Source organism: Myodes glareolus, chromosome 2, assembly GCF_982192425.1.
Source record: "Myodes glareolus chromosome 2, mMyoGla1.1, whole genome shotgun sequence".
In the NCBI taxonomy this organism is placed as follows: Eukaryota; Metazoa; Chordata; class Mammalia; order Rodentia; family Cricetidae; genus Myodes; species Myodes glareolus.
This window is the reverse complement of record NC_142027.1, coordinates 110,735,151-110,752,121: the sequence shown is the minus strand read 5'-3', so window position 1 is coordinate 110,752,121 and position 16,971 is coordinate 110,735,151. Positions and strand designations below refer to the sequence as shown.

General features: G+C 46.9%; 1 protein-coding gene across 2 annotated transcripts in view; it reads left to right on the top strand.

Moving 5' to 3' along the window:
• The first annotated feature begins 2,854 nt into the window (after window positions 1-2,854).
• Por (cytochrome p450 oxidoreductase) overlaps window positions 2,855-16,971 on the top strand; it is a 44,308-nt gene continuing 30,191 nt past the window's right edge. Inside the window, exon 1 of one of the 2 annotated variants that reach the window (XM_048433846.3) lies at window positions 2,855-3,008. The gene's annotated coding sequence lies outside the window, so the exon portion shown is untranslated. Of the gene's footprint in view, window positions 3,009-5,022; window positions 5,046-16,971 lie in introns of those variants that run through there. The other variant, XM_085682276.2, reaches the window with a different exon arrangement.

Here is a 16,971-nt window from a genome sequence, read left to right as displayed (position 1 = left end):
AGGTGCACCAGAGTCAGGTGGGAAGCAGTCACCAGTGTGACTCAGTGATAGATCACTGCCTAGAATTCCTCTGTGAGATACTGGGCGAAGGGCTTGGAGAGACAGTCCTTACTAGCATTAAGAGGCCCTGGGTTCGCTGGCCAACAGTGAGGGAGGGAAGGAAGGAAGGAAGGAAGGAAGGAAGGAAGGAAGGAAGGAAGGAAGGAAAGAAGGAGGGAAGGAAGGAGGGCAAACTAGCCACAAAAAAGTCCCTCACCTCAATCAGATATGTATTTCTGTTCTAAAGGCAGAAGCAGGAAGTAGAATTTCAAGGCTTAGCAGAGCATCCGGGAGGCATTCGAATTCGAATGGTGTTGTAAGGATGACACAAATATCGGGTATGGCTTTCTCCTGCAGCAATCGCATGGGTTGCTGTAAGAGTCCCCTGTTGCTCATTCCCTAGTTGGACTGGGCCAGCCCTACCCTGAGGTCTGTAGTTCACCAAACCTGTTGCTGGGATAGATTCATTTTCTGTGTCAAACTGGTTCATTCCTAGTCATAGGAATCGCAACCTTGGATGCCATTGTAATCTCTTTTTGTAGGATTTTATATTACACTATTTTATTCATGATTGCCCGTTTTAAGAATTTTTGAAGCCGGCTAGTGGTGGCGCCTGTCTTTAATCCCAGCACTGGGGGGCAGAGGCAAATGGATCTCTGAGTTGGAGACCAGCCTGGTCTACAGAGTGAGTTCCAGGACAGCCAGTACTACACAGAGAAAGCCTGTCTTAAAAAACTGAAAGGAAAAAAATACAATATTTTAAAATTACTTTGTGTGTGTGCCCGCACATGTGTGTGTGCGTGAGTGTGTGTTTGTGTGTGTGTGCGCGTGCGTGTGTGTTTGTGTGCGTGTGTGTGTATGTGTGTGTGTGGGTGCGTGCGTGCGTGTGTGTTTGTGTGTGTGTGTGTAAGTTAAAGGACAAATTCCTGGAGTCATTTCTCTCCGTCCTTAAGGATCTTCAGGATCCAACTCAAGCTGTCGGTCAGGGTTGGCAGCAAGCACCTTTCCTCGCTCAGACATCTCACAGGCCCATCTTAAACAGGCAAAGGGCCAGATGTGGCGAGTGTGCCTGAAAGTTCAAGTCCATAAGGCTCTGGCTTGAAAAACAATAATGTGGGGCAGTGGTGGTACACATCCTTAATCCCAGCACTGGGGAGGCAGAGGCAGAGGCAGGGGATCTCTGAGTTTGAGGCCAGACTGGTCTACAGAGCATGTTCCAGGACAACCAGAAAGAAAGAAAAAAAGAAAAACAATAATAAAGCTCTCTCTCTCTCTCTCTCTCTCTCTCTCTCTCTCTCTCTCTATATATATATATATACACATACATATATAAATGAATGATTATACATTTAATAAAGATGGAGAGAGGTCTCTGAGAGAAGTTGCTCACTGGTCCAAGAGGAATTTGTAGTAAAGCCTTTACCTTCTAATTATTATTATTAATATTTGGAGACAGAGTCTCACTATATAGCCTTGGTTGGCCTAGTGTTCTCTATGCAGGGCAGGCTGGTCTTGAACAGAGATCCTCCTGCCTCTGCCACGGCAGTGCTGGGTCACACAGAACATTAAAAAAATTTATTGCATTTACTTTTTATTAGTGCGTGTGCAAGTGGCATACATGTGTCAGAGGGCAATCAGAGGGAGTCAGTTCTTTCCTTCTGCTGTTCGTCCTGAGCACAGACTGAGTCATCTTGAACAACAAGCACCTTTTACCCAGAGAGCCATCTTGGGTAACCTTTACTAATACTAGTAACTGTCATAAAGACAGTCTTTGCTGTCCAGCACTCACTCTTGCCCTTAGGAACAAAGATTGTTCAGTCACCCAATTCTCACGTTCCTGTTACCCCAAACCTGTAAGGGGCAGAGGTGGGATTCTTAATTTCAATACAGCTGAATTTTCTGTTCTTTCAATTTTTTTCCTTTGAGACCGTTATGAGTAGCTCAGACTGGCCCCAAACTCATTATGTAGCTAAGGGTGATTCTCCTGTTGCAGTCTTCTGAGTGCTGGGACTTGTCTCGCTTTGCTCCGTTTTTTGCAGTGCTGGGGATGGAATTCAAGGCTTCCTGCATGCTAGGTGAGCGCTGCACCAGCTGAGCTACATCTGCTATCCCTCTTTTTTATTTTTGAGCCAGGTCTCACTTGGTAGCCTATGCTCTCCTGGACCGCGATCTGTGACAGCTCCGACTAGCTAGAGCTGGTCTCCGACTAGCAATCCTCCAGCCTCAGCCTCCTGAGCCCTGGGATGACAAGCACAGCTGCTGGCATTCAGATTTCCAAACCTTGTTGCCTTCGCCTCTTCCCTAGCCACTTTCCTCCCTCAAGTCGGCTAACTTTCAAATCTCAGTCGAGGACCCCCGGGCCAACGGTGCCCGCATCGGCCTTGACACTTTCAGCTGACAAAGACATGAGCTAGGCCGGCAGCAGGAGGCCACACGAGGTGACGCCCAGTCACGATTCCGCATTGACCCAAGAGAGAGAGTTCCGCTGCCAGCGGGAGAGGCAGGCAGGGTCACGCAAGTACAAGCTGCCACAGCCGTGCACCCTTACCTCCGAGCTAAACCCAGGATTGGGCGGGGCCTCTTCGAGAGGGGCGTGGCCGTAATCCAGGCACCAGCGCGTGGCCTGGGGGCGGGGCTTCTCTGAGGAGAGAAGTGGGGCGCGGCCTAAGAACGGAGAGCTCGGTTTAGGGGCGGGGCTTTCCGAGCCGACTTAAGGGGCGTGACCCACTGGGACCGTACCAAGAAGCGCAGATTTGGAAGGGGAGCAAAGGAAAGAAGGCCGTCCTCTAGAGCGCGCGCGTGCGGGCCTTGTGGGCGGAGTCTTGGCTGTGCCGGCCACGGCCCACCCCCTCAGCCTTCGCGGGTGGTGGTAGCGTCCCAGTGGTGCGGACTTGCGTCCGGCCCCAGTGCCTCAGAGATCTACCCGGCCGCGCGCGGTGTGTGAGCGGGTCGGTACCGAGGGGCGCCGGGTGAGTGAGGATTGGGGGACTTCGGGGGAGGCTCCGCGATTCCGGGTCACCTCCTGTCGTTACGACTATCCTTCTGGTAACTCCGGGGAGGGTTTTTAGGCCGGATCTCCGCGCGTCTCACCCCGTGCGGAAGGCGACACTTCCCACCTCGGCCCTTCTCTTGGGGTGGTGCTTCCCACCACGACCTAACCTGTCGCGGGGAGTATTGAGGGTCGTCGTTTCCAGACGCCTCCCTATAGCAGCCTTCACCTGAGGGTTGGATCTGTGCATCTGCGGGTGGGGATCCGGTTCACTCGACTCCTCTCTCAGGCAAAGCAACATTCCCTCTCCAAGCCTCAGTTTCCCCACCTGCGCGACGGGACTTTGGGGGCAGCAGATTATAAAACCCACTCACATTAGAATGAGCTCTATGAGGAGAATAGGATCCGGCAACGATCAGGTGGGCTCAGTGGAGGTAGCCTGGAGTCGTCCAGCTTGCATCCCTGGGGCAGTCACCCTCTCGGGACAGTGTCTGCGACACACCTTTGTCGGGCTGTCTTGAAGCAGCAGTGACACCTGGAGCTCTTGGGAGCAACTAGGTGAAAAGTCGAGCTCTGCGGGGCGGCAGGAGCGAGGCATCTTTCCGGTACTTGACCTGGACTGCCCCCACCCCCCAATTTTCTTTTCCCAAGACGATTCAGCATTGTGTAAGCCAGTGAGTGCCCAGGATTGAGGATTTCAGGGACTCTTCAGTGAAAGCGGCTGTGTTTGAAATGGAACCATAGAACTTGAGAGGCTAGCTCGGAGCCTAGCCATGCAGGAGAATAATGGAAGCACAAAGGGAAGCTTAACTGGTGGGGACGGCCCTGAGTTTGAGTCTTGCCACTTTGGCAGGATACATACATCACTCTTTTGAGCTTCAGTTTTGGCTTTAGTGGTCCAGCTGCTGAACCCTAGGGTTGGCTTGTTTTTGCTGTTTTGTGACCAGGTTTCATTAAGCAGCCTAGGCTGGCCTGTGCCTGCCCTGGAACTGATTGATTCTCCTGTCAGCCTCCTGAAGACAAAAATTCTAGGTGTGTGTCAGCCGGCCTGACCAGGGTTGTGACGTTTTTGAGGGTAAGAGATAGTCCTGGAGCTGTTCCAATATTCAGGGGATTGAAGCAGGAGAATGTTTGGATTCAAGGTCAGCAAGTTCCAAGTCAGTCAGGGCAGCATATTGAGACCCCGGCTCAGGAAAACTCTTTGAGAAGAAGAAAGAGCCTAGCTACTGGTATTGAGAACTGGGCTGTTTGTAAATCAGGTGGTTATCTATCTGTGGAGATTTGTTCTTACTATACATGGCAGTAACTCCTGGAACTGTTTGTAGCTTTGGTTCATCAACTGCACATAAACTCTACCCTCGTAGATTCCCCCTTGAATGGTAATCTTTGAATTGACTGCTAGTGGGAAAAATGGCTCAGAGAACCCAGATAGTAAAGTCAGGAAACCCAGAATGGTCCACCTTCACAACAGTTACAGTAGCCGCTTTGTAGAGTTTTCACAGCCAGGTAGTGGTGGCGCATGCCTTTAATCCCCCCACTCAGAAGGTAGAGGCACTCTGTAAGTTCAAGGCCAGCGTGGTCTACAGAGCTGAGTTCCAGGACAGCCAGGGCTACACAAAGAGACTCTGTCTGAGTTTTCACTTTCTTTGGAGAGTGAGTGGATCTTAACTTTTATACCCTCTGATATGGGAGTTGCTCAGTCATTATCAAAAAGTGGCCAGAAAACAGGCCTGCACTGGAGAGAATGGGATATTATAGTATTACCCTCACATCTGGCACTTGAGAAAATAAGAGGCAGGATCTAGGCTGGAAGATTCCAGAGTTGGACTTTGGTACCTGGAAATCACAGGCTTGATGGCAGTGTGGATACCTCAGATGAAGACATCCTGGCAGTAGGAGTTTATAAACACCACAGGAGATGGATATCTGTGGCCTGATAAACCTGGAATTGTCGGACCATTTCACTCTGGGTTGAGGTTTTGTTAACTCCTTGAAAGTCAGGATCCGCATCCATTGGGTAAGTCTATGTACTTAGCAGATAGGTTGTTTGGAAAGAACTGCCTGCCAAGAACTAAACATTTGCTTACTAAACCCATAAGTCATTTCGACATTACAGTTTTGAACCTAGTTGTTTTGAGACAGGGTCTCAGGTCGCCCAGACTGACCTTGAATCCCTGATCCTCCTACCTCTGCCTCCTATGTGCTGGGATTATAGATGTGCACCACCGCTTCTGGCTCTAGTGTCTAGTTCTTAGGGATTCCCCCCCTTTGTGAAACCTTACACAACCATCACACTGTCTTTGTAAGAGACTCCAGCAGCATCCTTAGCCGGTGTGTAATCACTTCACACCCAAGCCAGGCCTCTGGGCCTCAGCTGAGTGAGACATAACTTTCCTTAGTTTATTTTTTCTTTATCAGCTTTTCATACAGGTATGAAATCTGTTGTGTATTGGGCATATTCCTTCACACACATACCCAAACAGTTTTACTTTTTCTTTTCTCATCTGCCCTGTGCTAGACAAGCACACTACCAACCCACTCAAGGCTTAAGGGCATGGTAAGATCTTGTTTCGAAAAAGAAAAGAATAGAACCAATAGCACAAAGCATGACTGAGTTCATACCCTCTTGTATGTCTAGAAACAAGTAGTGTGTGTCTTCTATAAACAAGAAATACCACTTCATAGAGCTTTCCTTTTTTTCTTTTCTTTTCTTTTTTTTTCTTTTTTTTTTTTTTTTGTCCCCCTCTATTGTTTGTTTTGTGTCACAAAACCTTAACTGGCCCAGAACTACGTGTATAATCCAGGCTGGCTCCAAACCTGTAGCAGTCCTCCTGCCTCATCCTCCCAAGTGTTGGGTTTACAGGGTATGTATCAGCCCCCTGGTGCCAAATCCCCATTATTATTTATTTCACATGGGCTGCAGTGCAAAGCTCATCTTTCCATGCAGTTCTGCTGTTTGGCATTGGACAGAAATCTGGACTCGCTGCAGTTGGTGCAGAAGTTCTGGGCCAAAGGTAGCGTATGTGCTGGGATAAGCCACAGGTACACGCCAAGCTTTGATTTCTACATCAGTAAAGCTGGGGAAAGAATCTCTGTTCCACCAGTCTCCCGGATTAGCTCAGGAGCTTGCTTGATTTTTATTTTAATTAATTAGTTTTATTTTTGTCATTTGTTTTTCTCATGCAGTGGATGGCCTTGGATTCCTGGACCTTCTGCCTCCATTTCCCACAGGTTAGGGTTTTTTGTGTGTTTTTGTTTTTAGTAAGTCCTTGTCTCTGAGTAGCAATCCTCCTGCCTCAGTCTTAAGAGTGATGGGTTTCCAGGTATACCCCACCATGCCCAGGAAGAAGGTAGCTGTTGATTCTTGCTGTTCTTGGTGGCTTAGGTCCCCATGGAATGACACTTCAAAGGCCCTCAGGGTGTGTCTTTGGTTCAGCTCCTTGAGAACCTTGCTGGGGACAGAAGCAAACAGAAAACTGAATACATATGGCAGAATAAGCCAAATTTAACCCTGAGATGACAGATGAGAGGTGCTTTGTAGTGTTGAGCGCTCAGTGACCACATGGAACAGAACAGAGCAATGAAGCATGCAAGAGGAGTGGCCTTGGGAGGCCGGGAACTGTGCCAGGCTCTAGGCAGCTAGTACCATTGAGTCTCTCCATGTCGGTTTCTTATTGACCTGAAGCCGGCTAATTTAGCTGGGATGGCTGACCTGCGAGTCCCAGGGATTCACCTGTCTCTGCCTTCCCAGCACTGGGGTTTACAAATTCATGCCAGCATGTTGGCTGTTTTTTCTGTTTGTTTGTTTAAGCTAAGTTTTAGAAATTGAAACACTTCACCAACTGAACCATTTCCCCAGTCCTTGTTTCTTGGGCTAATTAAAAAAAATTATATTTATTTATGGGATAAGGGCATATGTTCTAAATACTATGTTAGAGGACAGCATGGAGGACCCAGAGATCAAACTCAGGTCATCTTTCCCCTCTGAGCCTCCTCACTTCCCTCTTCGAGCTCCAGAGTCTTCTGCCGTAGCCCAGGCTGGCTTTGAGCTCAACACAATCCTCTTTAGCCTATCAAATGCTAGGGAGCCAGAAGAGGGCATCGGATCTCCTGGAACTAGAATTCAGAAAGTTGTGGACTCCCTGGCATGGATTCTGGGAACCAAGCACAAGTGCCTTTAATTGCTGAGCTATCTCTCTAGCCTCCTCACCCTCCCTTTTAAAATTTAAATTTTATTCATTCTCTGACCATGAAAACACAAACATTTCACCTTTTTAATAGATAATCTGATGTTTTATTTCCTGTGTTATTGTCAGGTAACATATCTGCCTTTGCGCACGGAGCCATCTTGCTTGCCCACTTATTTCAAGTTTTTGTTTTGTTTTGTTTTTCAGGACAGGGTTTCTCCATGTGTAGCCCTGGCTATCCCTGAACTTTCTTTGTAGACCAGTCTGTCCTTGAACTCACAGAGATCTACCCTCCTCTGCCTCCTGAGTGCTGGGATTATTGGCATGTGCCACCACTTCCCCAGCTCTTATTTCAGCTTTAGGATATGTCTTAGATGGAGGCCAATCTCAGAATTATCTTTTGATTGGTATACTGGGGTCTGGGATCTTCTGGTCTCCTTTGTATAATACAGCTAAGAGAACTCTACATGTGATTTCCAGAAACTCAGCAGCTTCTGATTAGGGATGTCGCTCAGTAGGTACAGCGCTCACCTAGCATGCATGAAACCCTGGGTTCCATCCCCAGCACTGCATGTCTGTAGTCAAGGAGGGGAGGTAGGCGATCAGGAATTCAAGACTATCCTCAGCAACAGAGTAAGTTGGAGGCTAGCCAGGACTACATAAGACCCTGTCTCAATAAAAGGAGAGAAAGAAGGAAGGAAAGGAAGAAAGGAAGGCATTTGGAGGATAAAGGATAATTAGATAACACTCCAGGCTATGGTACCTTGGCAGTGATCTGTTCTGAGAGTGGACAGGAGATAGCCTGTGGTAGGCAGTAATCCTGGTGAGTTTGGCTTTGGTCCGCCTGATTGTATAACAGGGAGAATAATAGACAAGGTGTGCTTTCTAAGGTGGAACTTACGTCATTTCATTTGCAAGTGGAGTTACAGAGGTATTGAGTCATTTGACTTTCTGTCCCCTGGTCATAGCTTCAGTGTCTGTGGCCCTTCCCAGCCTGACCTCTTCCCAGAGTTCGGTCTCCACATCATCTCTTCCTGAGGTGTCCATAACACCATGAACCTGTAAGACTTTGATCTTCACAGTGTGTGTGTATTGCGTACTGGGTCTGTTGTATAAAGGTTCACAGGACCGGGTAGATACACACAAACTCTTGTGACCTTCCCAGCACACACATGCAATGATTGAGGGTCACCCAGGGTCAGTTTTCAAAACAGCAAACAGAGATGAAGGCCCTCAGATACACAGATTGTATCAGCCAATTGTGCCAGGCACCTCTGAGGTGGGGCTGAGGCAGGTACACATTCCAAACATCACAGTTTCCTGACCTGCGTTTGTGGTCTGGTAAAGAAGGTTTTGTGCTGGCTTTGCTTACGTGTTCAGCGCCTTTCTGATTGTTTATAAAACCACAGTATCACCTGGACAGGTTCCTTATATAATGTAATTTGAGAACTGGGAGTATAGTTTAATAGTGTGTCTGTCATGGGTTTGCTCACTGGTATTTCATTTGTGTGTGTGTGTGTGTGTGTGTGTGTGTGTGTACATTTGCCATGGTATGTGTGCGGAAGACAAAGGAACAACATTGTGAAGTTGATTCTTAATTATGTAGATCCTGGGGATTGAACTCACCTCGTCAGATTTTGCAACAAGCACCTTTTCTCACTGACCTGTAGTATGAGGGGGCTGGCTTGTTGGGGTATCTGTTCTGCCCAGTACCCCACAGCAGGCAGGCCCCAAAGAAAATCACGCACAAGACTCCATAAGGTTATAAACTGATTGGCCCATTAGGTCAGGCTTCTTGTTAACTCTTATAACTTATATTAACCCATTATTCTCATCTGTGTTAGCCATAATGGCTCCGTACCTTTCTCAGCTGGGCATGTTACATGCTGCCTCTTCGGTGGTCTGCACAGGAGTGGCTGAGGAACCTTTCTCCTCCCTAGCCTTATCCTATTCTCATTACTCCGCCTCTACTTCCTGTCTGGTTGACCCGCCTATACTTCCTGCCTGGCCAATCAGCGTTTTATTAAAATACATGATTGACAGAATACGGATAATTCTCCCGCACCACTGACCCATCTCAGTGGCCCCTAAAACAGTATTCTTGTGGGGGGCTGGGGCTGTCTCTCAGCACTGGAACACTTGCCTACTGTGTGGAAGGTCGTGGGGTTCCATCCCCAGTACCATAACACTAAATCAAGTTCTTGCAATATGATCTGGAGTTCACATAGTACTTCAGCAGACATAAGCTGCCACCAACATGGTCTCTGTTCCTGACAGTGGCCCAGCCATCTTTCTGTTCCTGGCCCCCAGAGCTCTTAAGAACAAACACTACCTTCCCCTTTCCCTTTTATTCTGGCTCTGCAGCTGCCATTACGTCTTGTCTGGTTTTGATCTTCAAATCTTTTCTGTGATTGCATGGTCTTACAGTAGCTGTTGTGCTGGTCCTCAATTTGACCTCTTTTTTTTTTAAGTATTTTTATATATTATTGTTAGAGTGGATACATGTGTGTGTTTACAATGCACATGTGTGAGTGTGTACCATAGCATAGGACAGCTTTGGAGAACCAGGTCTCTCCTTCCATCTTTACATGGATCCCAGGGATCAAACTCAGATTGCCAGACTTACAAGCAAGTGTCTTTACTCACTGAGTCAATCCTGATGCCCACTCTGCTTTCTTTGAGACAGGATTTTGCCATGTTCCAGGCTGGCCTGGAATTCATAATTCTCTGCTTCTCCCTCACCCACTTCCCAAGATCTGTCTATAGTACCATTGCTAAATTCCCCCCCCCAATAGTTTTAAAGATTTATTTTTATGCACATTGGTATTTTGCCTTCATGTAGGTATGTGTACCACAATGTGTACTTGGTTCTGGTGGAGCAAGAAGAGGGTGTCAGATCCCTTGGAACTGGAGTTAATAGGCAGTTGTCAGCCACCACGTGGGTGCTGGGACGTGAACCTGGGTCCTCGGCGAGAATGGTACACGTTCTGATTGATCTTGAAGACTGTTGTTGTTTCTTTGTTATTTATTTATTGAGGTAGGGTCTCTCATAGCCCAGTCTTAAACTTGCTCTGTAGCCAAGACTGCCTTTGAACTGCTGATCCTCCTGCCTTCACCCCTTGGGTACTGGGATTACAGGCACTTACTGCTGTGCCTCACTCAGATGCTGCCCTTTCCCACCCCTTGTCCACTTTGCTTAAGAATTTTTGTGCATCCAGAGGCAGAGGCAGGTGGACCTCCGTGAGTTTGAAGCCAGTCTGGTCTACAAAGTGAGTTCCAGGACTTCCAGAGCTGTTACACAGAGAAACCCTGTCTCCAAAAACAAAAACACAGATTTTTGTGTATGTGTTTTCAGGGAGGTACTGGAGGCATGAAATCAAGGGCTCCTGTGCCGGTACATTCTCTACCTTTAATCCATATTCCAGCCTTGCTCGAGAGTTTAAACCACTCTCCTTATCTGCTGAGTACATGTTTTTGTTTTTTTTTTTTCCTGTGTTTACCTTTTGTTAAGTAGCCAGTAACAAAAGAAGTCTAGCTAGACATGTAGCTTATTTCTGTAATCCTAGCCCTTGACTGAGGTAGGAGGACTGCGAGTCAGAGGCTGGCCTGGACTACATACTTAGACAGACAGTGTCTCATAACGTGAAATGAAAACTTTGTACCCCAGTGGCAGAATAGTTGGAATGGTAGGTGAGTTCAGTGAGAGCAGAGAACTTGCAGTTATCTCTGAGGGTAAGCCAGTGCCCGGAGCAGCACCAGACATAGGATGATAAGCACTCAGTTGATAGTATCTATACTAGGAGTGTAATGAATGAATATGATCATTCTCCCAAGAATATTGCTCATCTTTGTCCTGTGTGTTGACTGAGCCCAGATGTCCAATTTAGATTGTTATTCTAAGGTCTAGTAGCTATGAAATTTATTTTTATTATTTTATTTATTTATTTATTTAGAGGCAGGGCTTTGCTGTGTAGCCCTGGCTGTCCTGGAACTCTAGCTGTAGACCAGGCTGACCTTAAACTCAGAGATCAGCCTGCCTCTGCCTCCAGAGTGTTGGGATTAAAGACATGTGCCACCACTGCCCAGCTATTTTTAGTTTTTATATTAAAATTGTGTGTATGCATGTATATGTACATGTGAGGGCATCAGATCCCCTGCAGCTGGAGTTACAGGTGGTATGAGCTAGCGAATGTGGGTGCTGGGAAGTGAACTCAAGTCCTGTGAGAGCTGAACCTGGGTCCTCTGGAAGAGCAGCATGTGCTCTTAACTGCTGAGCTGGCTCTCCAGTTTTTTGTCAGCCTTTTATCATCACAACAACTAGAAAGCAACAAATGCATACGAAGTATTTGTAAGTTTATAAGTTTATCGAATCCCATATACTCTTTCCAGCGAAACCAAGAGCTTAGCAGGACCTGGGAGGAAGTAGTTGTATCAGATGAGAATCAAGAGAAACTCTTGGGCTGGAGAGATGGCTCAATGGATGAGAGTGCTGGCTGCTCTTCCAAAAGGCTGGCTTCAATTTCCCAGCACCCACATGGCAGCTCACAACTGTTTGTGACTCCAGCTGCAGAGGAGGCAACCCCCTCACATAGACATACACGCAGGCAAAACACTAATACACATAAAATAAAAATAAATCCTTTAAGAAAGAGAGGAACTCTTGTGACTGAGCGTGGAACTCAGCGAAGCGCTTCCTGGCAGTCAATGTGAAGGAGTGTGGGATGCACAGCTGACCCAACCAAAGACATGAGGCAAGTAGGTCACCAGGTGTGCCTTTCCTGGGTCTTTCTCTGTGTGAGGATCATTGGCACCGGCAGCTAACAACAGCCCGGTGCTCAGCATCCACAGAGCACTTAGTGCCTGCCAGGCAGACTCAGATCTGGGATTGTGCTTTCGTGGGATGAAAGGTGATAACAGTGGAGGCCGGAGTCGTGGCTAGAGCATTCCAAAGAGCATAGGGGTAGGGAGCTGCAGAGATGACCCAGTTCTCAGCACCCACGTCCTTCAGCTTACAACTGCCTGTAACTCCAGCTCCAGAGGATCCGATGTTCTCTACTGGCCTAACATATACGTACCCGTATACAAGCAAGCACACATATACACAGAGTTAAAAATAGAATAAAAGAATTTTAAAGAAAAAATGGAGGAGTGGTACCCATAGGGTACCCTACCTAGACCTATGTAGCTAAAGGGATGAGGCCTCAGGCTCAGTCAGAACTCTATAAGGGTAAAGCTTTGGGGATGGGAGAAAGAGGGCAGAGTCGGACTGGTGTCTTGTGACAAGCAGGATTCCGACTTGGGGATCTGGGGCCGTGAGTGGGAAGAGATGCTTTGCCCCAGTTGGAGGTGTTAGGTGCTCAGTCCCACCCACATGCAACCTCTTGCCCTTCTGCTGGAAGAGCAGCTTGCCTCCCTGCCCTTGCGTGATGGTTCGAATCAAGGACACTAATCCAGGATCTATCTATTTCTCTTTCTCTCTCTCTGTCTGTCTCTCTCTCTCTTGTTTTTTGTTTTTTTGTTTTTTGTTTTTTTTTTTTAAGACAGGGTTTCTCTTTGTAGCCCTGGTTGACCTGGAACTTACTCTGTAGACCAGGCTGGCTTTGAACTCAAAGATCTGCTGCCTCTGCCTCCTGAGTGCTGGCATTAAAGACATTTGCCACCACCACCACCACCCGGTGCTCTGTCCTCTGTTTGCTTTTCTGTTTTGAAACAGGGTGCTAGTAAGCTGACCAGGCTGGACTTGGACTCAGTCTCGCAGCTGTTCTGCTGCATCTGCCCTCTGAAGTGTGTGCGTCACCACACCTGCCCCTTAATTCTTAAACCTTAGTAGTTACATAGTTGTCCATCAGGAGTTGTGTTTTATTTGTTTATTTTATGGATATGGGTATTTTGTCTGCGTATATGTTATATGTTTGTATACTACATGTGCGCAGTGCCTTATGGGACTAGAAGGGAGCATCAAAACCCTGGAATGGGAGGTGCCTGGGGATCAAGCCTGGGTCCTCTGCAAGAGCAGCAAATGCTCTTAACCACTGAGCTATATCCTGGCTTCCCGTCTGTGTTTTGTTTTTTGTTTTGTTTTGTTTTGTTTTTTGACACATGGTCTCTCATTGGCCTGGGGCTTACCACTGAGGTTAGACTGACTAACAAATGAGCTCTAGAGACCCCTCCAGCCTGTAACTCCTGCTCCAAGGGCTCTCATGGCCTCTCCTGGCCTCCCTGGACACTTGAACGCACACACATATGCATAGTTGAACATGAAATAAATATTTTTTTAAAATATTACTTTAAATAGAAAATGTGAATTGAATACTCTTTACACAGGTCCTGGGGAGGGGACCCAGGTCCTCATGTTTACAAAGCAAGCTGTTTACTGACTGAGTCACCCCCCCACCAGCCCTAGCTCTTTAATCTCATCTAGTGTTACCTTTAGAGGAACTTGCATAATGTCAGATTTCTTTCCATTTCTCACCAAGCTTTCCTGATGTTCCTATCTTACATAACCACACTAAAATGATCCAGAACCGGAAGTAGTGCTGGTACAGCGTGATTAAGTCAGACACTGACAGATTCCTTTGTGAAGGGCCAGATAGTACATTCTTGAAACTTATGAGCTGTAATGTCTGACAGCTGAGCAACTGTTGTTTTATTTAGCAAGAAGACAGCCGTAGGTGGCGTGTGAGTGAATGGGTATGGCTGTGCATTCCATAAAAGTATTTGAGCAAGTAGGCAGTGGGCTTTGAATACAGGCCAGAGCCTGCTAATGCCTGGAGATGCCCCACTAGATGCCCCGATCTCAGCTCTAAGCTCTGCTGTGATGGCTAATCTTTACTGTCAACTCCTTAGACTCTAGGATGCCCAGGAGATGGGCCCCTGGATATGCCTGTGAGGCTTATCTTATGTCATAGACGTGGGAAGACCCATCTTGACTGTGGGGCTGGAGAGATGGCTCAGTGGTTAAGAATGTTTACTGCTCTTGCAGAGGACCTGAATTCAGTGCCCAGCAACCAGATCAGGCAGCTCACAGCAGCTTGTAACAAGAGCTCTAAGTGACCTCACAGCCTTTTCTGACCTTGAACACCTGAACTCATGCACATATGACCACACATATACACATAATTAAAAATAAAATAAATGCATGTTTTTAAAATGCTACTTTAAAATGGAGAAAGAGAACTGAACGCTGCATTCATTTCTGTCTTCTAATTATGGGCATATTTGACCAGCGGCTTCACTGTGTAGCCCAGGCTAGCCTTGAACCCGTACTGATCTGCCTGCCTCAAACTCCCAAGTACTTAGATTAGAAGCCCGAGTCACCACACTGAACTAGTTACCTGGTTTTCTAGCTGGCCTTTGTGTTTGCCATCCTATCTCTTTGTCACCTGCCATCTAGTATTCCTTTGGTCAAGAAACCCACCATGGCAGCTGATTTTAGACTCACCCAAGCCTCCTTATCTGGCCTATGTATTTTGGACAAGGAGTATCTTACCCCAAGAAAGGTAAAAGTCACACTCTGGCTTGGTCTGTCCTTTCTTCTGGGTCACAGGTCCCATGGCCTCCTTGGACTGCTCTCTGAAGTTCATAGCTGACTTTCTTGCTCTCCTAGGCTCCTGTCTCTCCACAGTATATGTATGCCTTAACCATGAAGGGCTGCTGGGAAGCAATTGCTTTTTCTTTTTTTTTTTTAAATATTTATTTATTTGCTTATTATGTATACAGTATTCTTTCTTCAGTCCAGAAGAGGGCACCAGGCCTCATTACAGATGGTTGTGAGCCACCATGTGGTTGCTGGGAATTGAACTCAGGACCTTTGGAAGAACAGGCAATGCTCTTAACCACTGAGCCATCTATCCAGCCCCAAGCAATTGCTTTTTCGAAGTTAATTTGACAGTAAGTCAGAAGCCTTAGAAATACTCCCTTTGGTTCAGATTTGTGTGTGTTTGTATGAGTGTGGTGTACTTACATATGTGTGTACATTTGTATGTGTTTGTGTATCTCACTGTGTTTCTGTGTATGTGTGCACAAATGTGTTTGTATGTATAAGTGTCTCTGTATATGTATATGTGTATCTGTGTGCTGTTCGTATGTATTTCTGTGTGTCTGAGTATGTATATATGGGTGTCTCTGTTAATGTGTATGTTTGTATATGTGCCTCTGTTTATATGCATGCATATATATGTGTATCCGTGTATCTGTATGTGTGTGTCTGACATGGGTCCCTGTGTCTGTATGTATGTGCATGTATGTGTGTGTCTGTCTGTTTGTATCTCTGTGTAAAAGTATGTATGTGCCTCTGTGTGTATGTATGTCTGAGAGACAGTGAATTGATGTTGGGGATGGAGCCCAGGACCTCACACAGTATTCAGTCACTGAACTTTACCCCTTCCATGTTTGTTTTATACATAAATTTCAGGCCATTTTCTCCCATAACCACAGTGCAGCGAATCCACATCAAGAGAAGAACACTGCATGAGCTCTCAAGCAGCCGGTCATTTCTTTTATAGCAGAAGTCTCTTTCCAGTCTAAGGTCACTTGCTAGACCTAATTTACTACTCATCCCCTTTGATCTGGAAGAGCTTTTTCTTTGTCTTTCATGACCTTGACATTTTTCAGAAAAATGTCAAGACGTGTTTTTGTCGTCAGTTTGGATTCATGTGGTGTCTTCTCATGGTAGGATCCCAGTTAGGTATGCCACTGCTGGGCTGCTCTGGCAGCCGCTAGCCATGTTCTCAGCTGTGAAACTCTCTTCTTTGTTTATTTTTTGAGTCAGGGTCTCCCTATACAGCCCTGACTGTCCTGGAATTTACTGTGTAGACCAGGCTGGCCTCTAACTCACAGAGATCTGTCTGCCTCTGCCACTTGAATGCTGGGATGAAAACTGTGTGCACCACCGTGTCAGGTTTCAGATTTCCCTTTGTTGTCAGGAATCTTATTAATCATCAGAGGTCTGTGTGGGGGCCAGAAGTTGATGTCTGCTGTCTTTGGTGGCTCTCTACTTTGCTTTTGGAGTCAGGGTCTCCCACTGAACCCGGCTTCTGAGTTGGCTACCCTTGCTGGCCACTTATCCCCCAGCACCCTCTTGTCTCCATCCCCTAGTGCTGAGATTGCAGGCAGCATTGCCAAGTCCAGCTTTTTACATGTTGCATAGTCAGCACTTTCCCCGATTGCTACAAGCTCTAGTGCTCATGGTTGGTCACAGCAGGCACAGCATGCAATTTGGGTATGGCTTTGTGTCTCCCCGTGAATTGTGTATTGGAAGCTGAGCCTCTGCTGTCCTGATGTTGACATTTTAAGGGGGGGGACTATTGCAGGTGACTGAGTCATTGAGGGTGCTACCTCCAGGAAAAATTTAAAAATAGATTTATTTTATTTTTAAACTACGTGTGTGGGTATGTGCATGTGAGTGCAGTGTCAGCGGAATCCATAAGAGGGTGTTGGATCCCCTGGAGCTGGAGTTACTGGGATGATAGACCTGAGCTCAAGGGAGATAATCTGATCTTTCTGTGATCCATCACTGGCTGTCTGATGAACAGTTGTCACGTGTTTGGGCAGTCTTTCTATGAGAGGCTGCAGTTTATCATTGTTTTCAATGGTGGCATAGCATTCTGTTGTTTATGTTGAAAGCAGAGGTATCCAGGGTGAGCCTTGCTGGGGATGCCAGGGTGAGCATGCTGCCAGGCCGTAGGAGACACCTTCCGAGCGAAGAACCACTGCATCCAAGAACTCTCTCTCCCTCCCCATAAGAACATAGCTTCA